At 32.8% G+C, this 16361-nt stretch overlaps 1 pseudogene; it reads left to right on the top strand.

Moving 5' to 3' along the window:
* The first annotated feature begins 14245 nt into the window (after positions 1-14245).
* Positions 14246-15514, top strand: LOC107498047 (annotated as a pseudogene).
* The last annotated feature ends 847 nt before the right edge of the window (positions 15515-16361 follow it).

Raw genomic sequence — 16361 nt, 5'->3', positions numbered from 1 at the left:
ATATTCTTATACACTACATTTGTGGACTGAGACTTGTAGTTCTGAAATATAGAAATTATAAATAAAATATATAAAATTGTAAAATTATTAATAGTCTAGTTGAACATTAACGTCACATAGTAATTGTATTATTTGGACTTAAATATATTATTACAACATTTCAAATTATATCTAAGAATGGTTGGAAGTTCTAAAATAGAGAAACTATTATGTCATCTACTTTTTGAGGAATCCTCTAATTAAAAAAAAAATACTTCTTAGATTTAACAGATTATAACTCAAATCTTAAAAGATGAAATATTACATCAGTGACTTAGAAGGTGCCAGAGATAATTAAAACACTACAGTGTGTTTCATTCTTTGGAGATTGAGAAATCTAGTTCTTAATTCATTCTTAAAATTATAAAAAAATCTCAAGCTACTTCATCTACACAGTTTACCACTATGTAAAGTCATAAATCATTCAGGAAAAAATTAATTAAGTTCAGAAAAATTTCTTCGAAACAACAAATTTCAAAATTAAGATGTTGAGATGTAATCTTTTTAATGATTAGCTATTAGTAAAGAGAAGATATAATGAAAATTAGGATTGTTTTCCTTCAACCTCTGTAAGTTTTTGTTATTGTTTTTTTCTCTTTCAAGATTTTGTCTTTGCTTTTCTTCAGTTTAATTATAATTTTCCTAATTATAAGATTTTGGATATTTAGCCTGTTTTTGCCTGTGGATTAGTGATTATTGTTTATTTTGGAAAATTCTCAGGCATTATTGCTTCAGTATTTCTTCTCTTCATTTATTTCCCCCCCTCTAGTATTCTCATTATGCATGTTATACTTTTCAGAAATGTCCCAAAGTTATTAGATATTCATTCTTTTTGTTCTTTGCATTTGTTTTGGAAGCTTCAAGTTCACTGATATTTTTCTTGGCTACCTCCAGTCTATTGATGAGTCAATCAAAAGCATTCTTAATTTCTGCTAAATATTATCAATTGCTAGCATCTTTTGATCCTTCATTAAAATTTCCATTTTTCCACTTACATTATCCATTTATTCTTTCATATAGTCCACTTTTTCCATTAGAGCTCTTATTACAGTAATCACAGAGGCCAGGAGCTCTCTACATCATCTCTCTAGCATGGTATAAGACTAATATGGTGACTTAAGGCTGCAAGTGAGCAAGGTAGAAGGTACCAGTTCCCTGAATGGGCATAGTGTCATTTTCACCACATTCTTTGGCTAAAGGTGATATAGGTCAGCCAAACCAAATGCATGGATAGAGAAGGTACTTCCCTATTCTTGATGAGTGGGATACCAAAGAATTTGCAGCTATAATAGTCCATAGATGCTTACACCTGTGATAATATAGTCTAGTATCATTCTCATAACCTTACAAGCTTCTACTTAGAAAAACACACATTTACATATCTTCTGAAAAATGAAAAATAATATAAATGTGAAATTTGAAATCTATACTTGAACTTCTCTCAGGGAAATATAATGTGCTAACATGGAAATTTTATCCTAGAGATATCTCTCCTGTTAGTGCAGCATGTAGTTCAAATCTTCAGAACTACAGTAAACCACATGTACACCAATAGGTTCAATTCACAAAATGGTGTTGGTATGTGTGAATGGTCAACCCAAGTATTTTCAGTTTGTTTCTGTATTTACTTAAATAAATAATTTTTACCTTAAATTTAAAATTAAATCTCTGTATTAGTAGGTGTAAAATGTTTTCAATTATTAAAGCATAGTTCTATTAAGGTCTAGCCTCGGAAAGCATACGTATTACATAGAATAAGTCAAAAATGTCGCTATTTACTGATGAAAATAAATGCCACATTTTCCTTAACTAGAACCTGGTAATGACCTATCAATTTTGTGCTTACTAATGGGAAATTCATAAGAACAACCAATAATCATATTTGGTTCCTGTCATTAAAAACTTTAAAATATATTGAGAGACCAAAATAAGAAAAGGAAAGAAGGAAGGAAGGAAGGAAGGAAGGAAGGAAGGAAGGAAGGAAGGAAGGAAGGAAGGAAGGAAGGAAGGAAGGAAGGAAAGAAAAGCAGGTGGGCAGGTAGGGGGCAGGCAGGTGGCAAGTGGCAAGGTGGGCAGGAAATAGTATTTTCAATTTTACAGGGTGAGAGGGAGGGAGGAAAAACACAAAGGAGTGAGGGAGGACGATAATGAAGGCAGTGCTGTGTTGTACTACATAGAACAATATTTAAATGTTACAGATAATAGTTCAGAGATAACGTACTTGTAGGCATTACAGTGGATAATAAAGATTTAATAAAAAATTAAATTTAAACTACCTTCTAAAAGTACATATGATTTAAATAGGGGTGTGGAGAGTTACAGATAGGTGATGGAAGCAGTTTATTCACATGGGGAAACCCACCTTAGCAAAAAGAAGGTAAATGTTAGCAGAAAGTGTATGGTGAAGAGAAATACATGAAACTATAATAATGGATTTTTTTTTTTTGGTGAATAATAAAGTATAAGTTTGAGCTGAGAGAATACAATTATTTTGGGGGGATCATTAACATAATATTAAAAGACGAAAAGAGAATCTCAGACATTCATTTCTTTCTTTGGGGGGCTTTTTTCCCTCCATTTATTTATTACGGTGTCATTGGTTAATGAAATCCAGTAAGTTTCAATTGTGGAATTCAACAGTAATATATATATATTGCATTGTATGTTCACCGCCCATAGTTCAGACAGATATTCTTGAAGTCACCTGAAGTAAATAGTACTTTAAATCTATTAGTATGGGTGAAGTATCAAAAACATTACATCGTACCTACAGTCAACAATAATGTATTTTACAATTAAACATTTGTTAAGAGAGTAGATCTTATATTAAGTATCTTACCACAAATAATTGTTTAAAAATATTAAAAATAGCTCGAGAAGCAAGTATCAAGGCAAAGAGGTCTTTTCAGGAGGCTGCTGTTTAATCTGGCACATTTTGAAAGAAGTATCATCAATATTTGAAAATTACTTTAAGATTGGAGTAAAAGGTTTTTTCCTTGAACATTTAATTGCGTTTTTATTTGCTTTTAAATAGACAAATATCTATTGAAAACACTGCCTTCATCTGAAATACACAAATTACATTCAATTACCATTAACTAATCTAATGTTTCATCAAAAATAATAAAATGAAATAAAAATACACATATTCATTTTTTCTAAGATGGTATTTTTTTTAAGCACTTACAATTAAGGCAACCAGTAGCAAGAAATATGCATTTGAGTGTTTAATGTGAAGATGAAAATTGAATTTTGCCGGATTTATGTTAATGACTTTCTATTTCATTTTTTGATTAGTGTTTAATATTTTATTAAATTGCCATGTTACTGGCTTTATTAATATGAGTAAAAAATAATATCAAAAAGGAAATTGTTGTCATTAAATTCTAATTATTTGATTTATCTTTTGCCAACTTTAAATATAACTTTAAATTCTATAGTTTATGGAACAATGTATAAAACATTTATATAAAAGAACAAATATAAATTTCAAGGATTCACAGTGTGCCTATAACCATTATTCTTAGGGGAAATAGTATATGATTATTTTCCACAACGCTATGTGATTACTATAATAGAATATACAGTCAAAGTCATTTACTCAGTGTCCCAAGGAGAGTGATATTCTTTTGTTGTTTGTTTTTGATGGGAATTTAATTCTGCATGTCTGACATTGAGCTGAATAACTCCTGTTGAGCTTTAAAAATCCTTTCATAGTAGGCGGAATATTTCTATGGGCAGGTTGGGAAAACTAGCATAGTAAGAAGAATTAGGACTTGTAGACCTGGAAAAGAAGAATGTTCAAGAAAGAATAATAGTATGCATTGTGATTACTCTCCATTCAATATTCTAGTTAAGTGACCACAACTAATCTGTTCATTACTAAACACATAAATGAGGTTGTAAAAATAGTTAAAAGGCATTTTAGGGAGAAACTTTATAACCACTGCATTAATTTATCTCACAATTCAATTTTCACCTACTTATTTCAAAAGTTAAATTATATGGAGAGTACAATATTAATGCCAAATTTTGTATGATTTTTCATATATTGTCAATCTGCATGTCTTTATTTTGTGTTGCTAGCAAATCATAGTGATCTTTATTCTCTTCCCTATAATTTTTCTTTCTGGCTCTTGGAAAAGTTGAAAACTATATCTACCTTTTTTTATCAGGGGGGGAAAAACCCTTTCTTGTCTTTTCTTCCTATTCTATCAGTATACACACACACACACACACACACACATACACACACCTATATTTATATATGTATATATACACACATACACATATATATGTATATATATGTGCATATATATATATACACACACATACATATATATATATTTTATTCCACCAGAACAATCATTTGAACTACAATATTATCCCTCATTTCTTTCTTTGGTATGTCTACATAGTACTGCACCCTATTATGGCACAACCCGTTATACTTATCCACTTCCTTCCCAGTCATTAATGTGCATATTTCAGTCAACCCCAGGCATCTTTAGTTTCATTATGAACCTTCCATGTAGAAAAAAATCCATTCATAATTTATGAAACATTTCCATTGAAAATTTAATTTAAAAATATTCATAAAGATAAATAATACATTACTTGTAATCAGATTAAAATTGTTAGCTATTATTTGGTAGATCACATTATTCTCCTGTCTGAACATGTCACTCAGCTTCCAAACACAAACATTCAAAAATCCTTCTCTAGTAATTTACATCATCCCAATGAGATTTTGATCCATATTTTAATGACATGTTAATTGAAAGCCAATTCACAAAAAAATAATGCTGTAAAAACTAGATACCATGACATAACAGCAATATGGATATTTCTATTCTTTGGGCAAAGTAAAATATGGATAAGTTCTCTATGGATATGTAGAAGTGTTGCTTTGCTTTATTGAACATTCATGGAAAGATTAGTCAACTTTTTTCCACACATTCATCTATAGCACAGAACAAGATGAAACCCATATATCTGCATACGCCTGTGTGTTTAATTCATCTCAAAACCAGTCCCAGTCTGGATACACAAAGTGAGGACAGGAATACTCATAATCCCTGAAAACAATCAGCTGCACCACAAGCAGGGTCAAAGACATGGGAATAAGCATGCACATGGCTAATAATACTACATTGGACACCACTTCCTTCTTTTAGTAGCAGCAGAAATGCCAGAAATCTGGATAGCATGAATTTTAATGAAAAAAAAAGTCCTTTTTCATTCTTATAGCGATCATTAAATTCATAGCCCGATACTATTATCCTTCCAGACAGAAGCAAAAAATCCTATTTACTAGCCAGATAATTACCTGTTGAGTTAGATAACATTAATAATAAATGATTCCTTAATGGGAATTTCAAGGGGTGTCACTGATTATAATTTAAATCTATGTATTAATACTCTGGTTTAATTTTGGCACTGCTGCAAATAAAACTGAATGAAATACATTTACTTCGAAATTTAAGCTTTCAAAGAGAAGAAATACAGTGATAAGTAATGGATAACATGTAGCTGAAGTGGAAATGCATTAGGATTACAGTTGCACAGTCTTTTAGTAATTTGTGGCAATTAGACATAAGATAGACCAAATGTTTTTTTTTTTTGGTATTACCCATGAAATAAGGCTCTGAATAAAAAAAAAAGAAACTAAGGTTTTATATATATTGTATATGTATTACATAAATTATACTATACACACACACACACACACACACACACGCACACACACACACATTTTTCAGATGTCTCCAAAATAAAGACATTAAAATTATGGCATTTTAATAGGGTCTTCAAGGAACTGTAGAATTCCATCAGTCAAAAAAGTGAGAAAAAAATCTGTAGGACTATACATTTTGTTATCTACAGTAATATCTTAAAACATAAAGAAGACCGCTATTTAACCGTCTAGTTTATAGGAATATAGAAAGAAAGAATAACTAATTTGATAACTTACACAATCATGATTAAAAACACTTTTGGCAGGTTGCATACTAAATAAGATAAATGAGTGTGTTAGAGGAATATATTTAAGCTCTGCATTTAAATTCAAATAGTGAGGCTGAAAAGCTCACTACTGAATTTTATTATTGTACTATTTTGATAAAAAGTTAACATGAGCCTAAATCTGAGTATCCACCATTGTTTATAGATATAAAGAGATGAATATTAGTTTTGTCTTCAAATATCCAAAGGACTGTCTTGCATAATAGGAATGCGTTTATGCAATATGGCTTCTAAACATTCAAAGGAAGGGCACTTGACAGAAATGGTAGAGAATCAAACTGTGGCTCCTAGAACTTTGTATTAAAGTAATACAATAAAAAATTAAATAGTGAGCTTGCCATTGTCATCTGCATATAGTCAAGTATTCTTTTCCTAGAATGTGTTAAACTTATGCAAGGAAATTAATTTGCTCAGATACTAAATTATAGAGATCCATGAGGAAAGAAACTACTTGGGTTTCCTTTGTTTTTGTTTTCTTTCACAATTGAATCTCTTGTGTCTAGTGCACATGAAACAAAGCAGATGTCTGTTATACATAAAACAAAGCAGGAACTTGATAAATGTTGATTCAAAGAATGAATGAGTGAGTGAGTACGTGAGATAAAAAGTAGTTTGGATTAAATTACTTGAGAACCTTACAGAGTTTTATTATACATTATATGTTCAATTTATGCTTACAGAATAAATGAATAAACTTAAAATGTCTTCCGAATATAACCTGTGATTTTCTATTCTCTTTTATAGCATCAAAAGGAATAATCCAAAAAATGATACTAAGATTATACATAAGATAATACATGAATAAAGATTAATCGAAGTTATTTGCAGTTTTGGAAAAGTACATATTGAGAGTTGTTAAACTCTAGACAATAGTCAAATTAGCCTTTGGTGAATTGATTCAACTATTTAACAGTAATTACTTTTACTTTCAATCCTCTCTTAATAGGCAGTTTGAATGTGAACAATTTCAGATATAACACTCTTTTAATGAAACAAGAAAGCAGATGGTACTCGTTTGAAATAGGCAATTTGAAGCAACAAAATAGATTGGTAAAAAATGTGCAAATTAATATAGGAGGAGTAAATAAAAAGAATAATTTTAGACCTTTGTTTCACTAGATGATAATCTATTAAATATCTATAAGAATTTAGCACATTAAAAATCATTATGTTAAGCTTTATAAAAACCACTAATACTGCTTTTCTAATCAAGTGAAAGTCTGCATTAAAAATATATATTAGTATTGATAAGTATAAAATCTTATTTTTATTCTTTAACTTTTCCCTTTATAAGTTTTAGTAACTGAGTGTTTACTGAGGCTATTCTGACTCAGTTACAATTTTTTTACTTTCAAACCATTTTTCTCTTTATCTTTTCAATGTTGCTACCCTTCCCTTACTTACCTAAGTCTTTTCTGTTATTTAATCATTTGATTTACTTTTACTGGGTGAAAATAACATGCCATAATCTATATCATACTTTAAGAGTAAAAGATAACTTTGGAAGTAAAAGGTATGGTTTCTGAATTCAGGAAAGTATACAGAAAACAAAATTAGTGTTTAACAGGGAATTTGTTATGCAACACTAGATGTTACAAAATAAGAGACCAGAAAAAAAAATATGTCGAATAAAAAAAAAAAAAAACTCTAATTTTTTGTTTGTTTATTTTTTAAAAAATGGATGTTTGAGGAAGTAAGAACAAGACATGGAGAGAGTAGAAATGATGGCTCTGGGAAGTAAACAGAATATTTAAGAACCAAGAGGCTCAAGAAAGCATTGAACTCTTTATTTGCTTTAAGATTTGACATAAAAACTGAAGAACCTGAGGCTTCACTAAAGGGGTTTAAAAAATAGAACAGTATGACAGATTGATGTTTTAGAAGAAGATAAATTTGACTAAACATTTAAAATACATTACATAAAAACATAAATGAAGATAAAAACAAAGTTCTGGAGATTAGGTAACAAACTATTAGAATAACCTAGACACAGAGAAAGAGGAGAAGGAGCGGTGGAATAATCACAGTCAGAAAAATAGGGCAGGTGCAAGAGATTGAAAAGTATTTAGGTTGTGATATCAACAAAACATGGACAGGAATTGGGTGTGAGAGTAGAGATAATAAAAGGAAATTCAAATATGTTACTCTGTACCTAAGCTATTTAGTAGAGATGGTGTCATTCAGTAATACAGAGAAAAACAACAAAAAAAGCTTATTGGCTGTAATGCTAAGGGTAGGAGGTTAGAAATTTTCGGCTCAATAAGAGATTATTAAATTGGAGGGAACTGATGTCCAGTGAACAATAAGCTATAATTTTCTGAATAATTGAAGAGAAGTTTGGCATGCTTATAAAATTTGAATGTCATTGACTTAAATTGTTGAGTGGAAATCATGAACATAGATGAGTTAACCTAGGAAGGATAATTTTAATAAAAAAAGGGAGGGAAAAAGAAGAGAAAATCAAAGTGAATATCAAAAGAGTGGCATGCAAAGACAATAGAGATGAAAATTGACCTAGTAAAGGATTAATTGAAAAAATAACTATTGACATGCAATAGTATGTAAAATATTCATATTTAAGGAGACAGAGCAAAATTATATTATAATGTTTAACAGAAATTATGATTACTGACAGCACCAAGCCATTGAGAAAGAGGAAAATCATAAGGACTTCTATACAGATGTAGGTATCTGTTTTAAACAACTACACTAGCAAAAAGGAGAAAAGCAGGAGAGTGGGAGCAGAAAATTTGGGTTGGGCAGACAAATAAAAGAAATTCCTAGATGATGGCCTCAGTTTGTTAGTGTGTATGTGCCTGTACATGTGTATATATGTGAAGAAATAAAGACCATTAAAAATTAGCTTAGTGTGAGTATAAAAATTGACTGGATGAGAAAGGTTGACCAAGACTTAGGAAGGATTGGGAGGTAGTAGTGAATGACAATGGAAACTGGAAATAAGTATTGATGATCATTCGATCAATTGTGTATTTTCCTCCAGCGGTGTTCAGGGATTTACTGGTAGGACAGAGGAAGTTGGATTTATGTAGATAAGTGGTTTGAAGTTTAAATACTGCAAGGGTAGGGTACAGAGACAGGTTAGATTAATGATGAGAGTGACCACCTATGTTTTAGGAAGGACTTAAAATCAGAAATGAACTGAGTCATAGGGGAAAAAAAAGAGAAAAATGTTATCAATGGTCTCATATTAATAAAGAACAACTTTATGATGAGAAAAAACATCTGGGATTTTTAAAGAAAGAATATCAGTTTAGAGCTTCTCCATTTTCTGTATTGCATTGGTTAGTAAGTACTATCAATTTTCCCCCCCAAATATCTCTAGTACCTATCATTTCTTTACTGTTTGTACTCTAATTTTTCATTTTTTTTTTCAAAATTATCAAGGTTATCAGAAGGCGTCATTGATCCCAGGCCCTTTCTATTCAATACAACAATGCAATCCATTCCCTTTTCTTTCACTGACAAATTCAAGTTCAGCATGTGGTATAAATTCCTGGGCTATCACTGATCTTATCAAAATGGAACTTTATGTGGACATTATTACATGGACTTTTTTTTCTAAACTCTATGAAAGATTGAGCCACCTTTCCTTTGATGTTAACACCTCTATCTGTATACTGTACTCACATTTTATTGTTCTCTAAGGTCCTTCTCCCATTATATGTTGACAACTTCATTACAGAAATCTATTAACATTCTGAAGCTATGCTTTTACTTTACATGCTAATGGGTATTTTTTTTTCTAAAAATACTTCACTCCAAATCCAGTTGCAATAGGCCAATGTCATCTGCAGTTATGATTTCCCAGTATATTTTATATTATGCATCATAGTGTCTCCCATCCTTCTTCATAGCAGGTTTCTAATGTCTTCGCTCTGTTCACTCTGTGGTAGCCAATATATATTTAAGTGTAAGATTACAATCTATTTTCCACATACAGAGAAAGAAGTGAAATGCACTTGAATAAATATTCTTTCTAGATATAGAGGTCCCCAAACCACAGGCTAGGGACAGGTACTAGTCAGCGGCCTGTTAGGAAACAGGCTGCACAGAAGGTGGTGAGCTGTGGGCAGGCAAGCCAAGCTTCATCAGTATTTGCAGCCACTGCCCAGTGCTAGCATCACTGATTCAGTGTTACCTCAGATAATCGAGCATTAGATTCTCAGAGGAGCACTGGTCTCTGGTGCCAAAAAGTTTGAGGACCACTATTTTAGAGGACTAGCTGGCTCCTTATTAAGCAGGTTTTTCATGAGGCCAGTATAAATCAAAGTTCCTTGTGACACATAAAAATGCTTTAGAAGTTGAATTGACAACTGAAGCAGGTTTAGAGTTCTCAGTCCCCCTACCATAAATCTTTATCTACTCAGAAAACATTTTTCTACAAGCCTAAATATCATTTACGTGAAGAAAAGGTATATAAACTATAGTTACCATTAAATTCTTTTATGCTAGGTTACTAAAGTTTTTAGAGCCATTCCTTGGAACAATTACTTTGCTGATACATACACATTTTAATACAGCAAGTCTTGATGACCTGTGAGAAATGACCAATCTTTGTGATGGGCAGGGATTGAAGTCCGGAAATAAGCATAATAGGGTAGCAAAGTCCTAGATTGACTCGTCCCAGCTGTTTTAAATAACCGATATTGTGGCAATAAGAGGACTATTCAGTTCTCTGGTTCTGTTTCTCTAACTGAAGAATGAATTATAAAATGTAGAGTTCAAGATAATTCCTGTTCTTAGTTCCTATCATGCCAATACTTTTCCAGCTTTCAATAGACCAAATTTTGCTTTGCAGGCTTATAATAGTAAATTATTACTTTTTGAAACATTTTGAGTAAGCATGAACCTCCTTCATATCAGCAAGGAAACAAGGCAGCAAGGGAGACCACTGCTTGTGACCTAAGCCAAATCATTAAAATACAATGGTCAAAGAATAAATATTGCCATTTTCCACTTTAGGGTTTAATTTATTTCTTTATCTATACAGCAATGACCCCTAGTTACAATAGGTGGAACAATATGGATTTAAAAACAATCTCCCTTTACTTAAGCAGTTGAAAGTGTCATCTTAAATATTCAAAAAGTTTGCAGGGGCTAAGAATCAGTAGGACCATAGTTCTTTATAAAAGCAGACATCACTTTAGGATTTCTCTATCTTCTATGGACTGCTCAAGCATCTCTCATATGATTCTCTCATCAACAGAGGTGTGGTCTTTGATTCTTCTGGCTTCTCTTAAAGTTCTTAGTTGCAGGGGAGATCTCTTATAAGCTTAAACCTTGTTTACTGGTTCTTTAAGTGGCTTGTGGTTACTGATACCTGCAAATCCCCTCCACGCTCCTCCCCTCCCCCCACCCGCAACCTGCACTCACCCTAGGATATATGAGCTTTAAAGGACCACTTATCACACATTTGCAGACTCAACTTAGATTTTGGTCTCTGTTTCTTGCTTAATTTCTTATATATTTAAACAAAATTTTATTCATTCATCCATTATGTCTGTTTTCAACGATAAATTTTTCAAATTATGTAATCTGCAATACTGCCTGACATAGAAGTGTCCATTGATTTTTATCTCTCATATTCTATGCCTATTCTCTAACTTCCTTGGACAAAGCATAAAGGAAATCCTTGATATCATGATGAATGACTGGCCTCTATTAAATTTCACAATAGTAGCACCTAAACAATAGTCAATCCACGATTTTTATTCTTTGGTTCTCCTATTTACCTTAGCTCTTAAACAGCTTTCTGCACTACACTTTATGATATATCATTGGCATTTTGCAAAGTATTAGGCACCAAGTAATCACTCTGTAAATGAACCTATGTCCTAAGAATGACATGTAAAGCACATTTAAAATATGTCTGATTAAAATTAAAGGTTCCTTGTATTCCTATTGTTACCAAATAAATGGCAGTTACAGGAATCAGATAAATCCCATGATTAAGAGAGACTAAGAAAAAGAAATGGCATCGTGGTTATATTCATATATATATGTCTACTCAATTTTATAAAAGTTAGATCAAGAAGCATTGTCTTATTGAGTTTTACAAGTATAATAAAGAAATCTATGACATTATTTTCTTCTCAGTAGGTTTTCTTTGTGCTGAATTTTAATTATTTGATTTCTGCAATTGGAAAAGATATTCGGTTTTAAGTAATTAATTAAAACATCAAATCTAATGCATTACTTTTAATTTATATTACTAGTGAAACATCAGAATTCACAATATTATCTAAGTATTATAAATTAAATTAAATTAATTTTGTTACAATAGTTTATGACAAAATAATTTAGGAAATATTTTCAATGCTGTTGAAAAACAGCAAGACTAACAAGGCTTCTGTCACAGAATATTTTCAAATGTTATGGATATATCCCATTTAGGTTTTTTATATCTATCTATCATCTATCATCATCATCTATCTACCTATCTTATAGTTTCCTGTTTTAGCTACCATTTTCAATGTTCTATTCTACAGCCACTCCTGTCAATATTATGTTTTTCAAAAGAAATCCATAGCTCAAGCAGATTTAATATAAATGGCATATTTAATAGAAATCATATTGTTCCATTGAAAATTCATCCTAAAATTTGAATTTACTTTATAAAATGTTATGTGTAAATAATTCATGCACATGTTAAAAATTAAAAAACAAGCCATTATGCTACAGTATTAATTCACAAATAAAATGACTTATCCACTTCTTGTAGCATCCCTCTGATTTAATATTTAATGGTTTCCATTTTAGTTCTTCTGATTATTTGCAAAGGAATTCTAGAATAGAGTGTTTTATTTTTCCTTCTTGATTTGTCAACTTTATTTCTATTTATTTCCTTTTCTGAAATATGAGGAATTTTGTCTTAGAGCACTTTGTTTTTACCCTTTCTACCCTTTTGTTATTATGCGACTTTCAGTTTTTTTTTTACATATTTCTTCATTTTAAATAACATGTAAATAGTTATTGTCTATCTAAATGAAGACAGTTGAATCCCCACGAAAGTTTGAAAAACAAAAACAAAAACAAAAACACAAATACCCCTAGATTTACCTACCTAAATTTTTTCCAATTCTACCTTCCAATTTAAGATACTCGGACCATTAAATTTCCATTCATGTTTATCAAATTTACAGTTTGTCCTCAAATAAAAATTAAAAATTAAAATGTTAAAGCAATCTCTTTTCTGGAAATGATAGCTATGATAACAATTCAAGATCTTGCTCCCACCCCCTTCCCTTTTTGGTCTTAATTTTTTGCTAGCTGCATAGTTATGGGTTCAAAATTAATTTCTGTCAAAATGCTGGAGAAAATCTCTCCTTTGTTGCATACCATGCAATATTTTCAGTGAGAAGTCTGCCAGACAGTTTATGCAATCTTCTCTTTGTCAGTGTGATTTGAAAATGTGTTGCCTGTGTTTAGGAAAAGAGATTTTAACACTTATTTTGTGAGTCTTTAGTGGGCACAGTTAATCTAACGGGACATATTGTTTTCTAGTTCTGATAATTTGTTTCTAATACTATTTCCTTTATCATTCTCTAAGGTTTTACTCATTCTGATTGCTGTTGGTACTTGAATTGATATTTTATGGCTACCAATTTTTTGTGACATTTTTCACATCATTGCTTTTTGTTCTTGGTTGAGGAAATTTTGTGTCACCCTATAAAACTTTAAAAATTAAAAAATAATAATCTTATGATTTTAGACTTACAGGAGAATTGCAAAAATAATACTTCCACTATATAATTCACCCACTTTTCTGAATATTTATCTTACATAATATAGGGCAATTATCAAAATTAAGAAATCAACCTTAGTACAATACCATTAATAAAACTAAAAAAAAAAATAACTTTGGTACAGCACTATGAATTAAACAGCAAAGTTTGTTACCTGTTTTATCTTTTTTATTTCCCCACTAGCAGGCTATGGCCACTATACTCAGCGGCCACACATCCAGGAACCAGACAAGCACATACATGACATCCAAACCAGAAGAGGAGCAGCTATTTTGACAAGTGGTTCCCCAACTATGTAAAAATAGCTGTATGTGACATCATACCACCTTCATAGGCAACTGCACAAGATACAATGTTTCTTACAATATTTCAACCACATGGTGGTGGAAGCTTACCTCCAAGCACGAGGAGTGCCCAGCATACGGCAATGAAATTCAGGTGTTGCACAGCATCCCCTGGAGAGAATGGCCAGAGTGAGCTCATGCTCAAAGGCAAAGTGGCCTTCAACAAGGCTTTGTCCAACAAATGGTTCCCCATGGACAAAAGAGCAGCCGCTGGGCTCTGGATGTTAGCAGCATGGAGGCTCTATCTGGTTGGGGAGGGCAGGCTGAGAAGCTGGGTGAGAAGAGGCGGAAGCTCAAGAACAGGAAGCTGCGTACTGAAGTGATCCTGAAGACCTACTAGGTAAGCGAGGTAGCACCCTCAGCACCAGCATCTCCAAGCAAGAGGTGGACCGGGCCCAAAACTGATTTCCAGAGGCTCCTAAGCAGGACTGGCCCTATAGGACCTATCTACAACTTCTCAGCCCACGGTGTCCTCCCTGACAGGGCCACCTGCACACCCTGTTCCAGGTTCGCACCCAGTTCTGGCAGAACTTCCTGCAGGCACGGTTGACTAGGACGTCAACGGACAACTTCATTGAGAGCTTTTTTCTGGAACTCTCTCTTTCAGGCCTAGTAGCACCCACCACACGACCAACATGACACCTTCTACCTGTGAGATGCGGCCGGGGTCCTACAGCTTCCCTTGAAATACGCAGAACAGCTCAAGCAGTGTAGCTCCCGCGGCTGCGGCTCACAGGAAACAAGCACCACAGGAAGCAGGATCAGGTGTGTATGCAACGTCGGCCGCTGCTGCCAGCGTCCTCCGCGGCCTGGCGCGCAAGAAGCCGCGCACTGCCGCCAAGTACTTCGTCGGCAGTGTATTCTGGAACGAGACGGTGGACGCTACATACCTGCCGGGTTCTGAGCACCAGACAGAGGGCATTGTGGCTGACTACAGCCTCACCCCGGGTCATTGTATGGACATTGTTCGGGAGTTATTTACCAAACTACTTATCACCTAACTCGCTTCAAGGTGCCTACAGCCCCTACGCAGAGCCCAGCACGGAGGCGTTCAGTTATCACCAAGGCCTGAAGGAGTGGAGGTTAGAAAGTCCGGGCTCTTTTGCCCTGAAATGCTGGTGTCGGTGGGGCTCCCTAAGAACCTGTCAGTCATTGCCTGGGGCCCCTCGCAGCAGTGCCAGGCCATGATTAAACATGGCATCAACTGTATTTGAGAGCTGGTGGGCCGCAAGGTGAACCTGAAGACGGTATGAGTCAGTCCTGTGCTGCCTGGACGCCGACCAGGATTCAGGTATAGATGGAATTTGTGATATATATTTAATTTGTGAGGTAGATATGTGAATATTCTAAGTATAGATGGACTATAGATGGAGAGAGAGAAAGGCATCCAATGGGTTGCTTTATAACTTTGTTTAAAAATCAGTTGACTAAATTTTGAGGAGTCTATTTCTAGACTATTCTATTTTATCACTATATAGATCTGTATGTTTTCCAGTACGAAATTATGTTGATTACTATAGCTTTCAAGTAAATATTTAAATTGGATGTGTGAATTTTCCAAATTTGTTCTGCAGTTTCGAAATCATTTTTCTCTATTCAATTTTCTTTGCCTTTCCATGTAAATTTTATGAGTCTTCAGGTATCCACAAAAATCCTGCTGGAATTTTAATTGAGATTGTACTAAATCTACAGATTAAATTAGGAATAATTCATTTTTTAAAAGTATTATGTCTGTCGATCCAGGAACCTGGTATATCTCTTCATTTATTTGTTTTTTAATTAATTTCATTCATGTTTTATAGCATTCAAAATATAGATCCTGAACATATTTTGTTAGATTTTTACCTAATATTTCAATTTTATTTAGTGCTATGGTAAATTATATTTTAAAAATTTCAATCATTTATTGCTAGTTGATAGAAATAAGATTGATATTTTAATGTTGACTTTGTATCTTAAGACTTGACAAGCTATTAATTCTAGAAAAAATTCTGAGTTTTTCAGGTTTTCCACATAGTAAGTCATTTCATCTATAAATAGACAATGTTTTATTTCTACATTTGTATTCTTTGAACTTTTAATTTGTTTTGCTTGATCATTACTTTGACGGGCACATACAGCACAATGTTGAATATGAGTCAGGAGAGATTGTTCTTACCTTGTTGCTAAACTTAAGGGTAAAGTATAC

The sequence above is a fragment of the Rousettus aegyptiacus genome, unplaced genomic scaffold (genome assembly GCF_014176215.1).
Source record: "Rousettus aegyptiacus isolate mRouAeg1 unplaced genomic scaffold, mRouAeg1.p scaffold_m13_p_8, whole genome shotgun sequence".
Taxonomy (NCBI): domain Eukaryota; kingdom Metazoa; phylum Chordata; class Mammalia; order Chiroptera; family Pteropodidae; genus Rousettus; species Rousettus aegyptiacus.
This window is presented reverse-complemented; position numbering and strand designations above follow the sequence as displayed.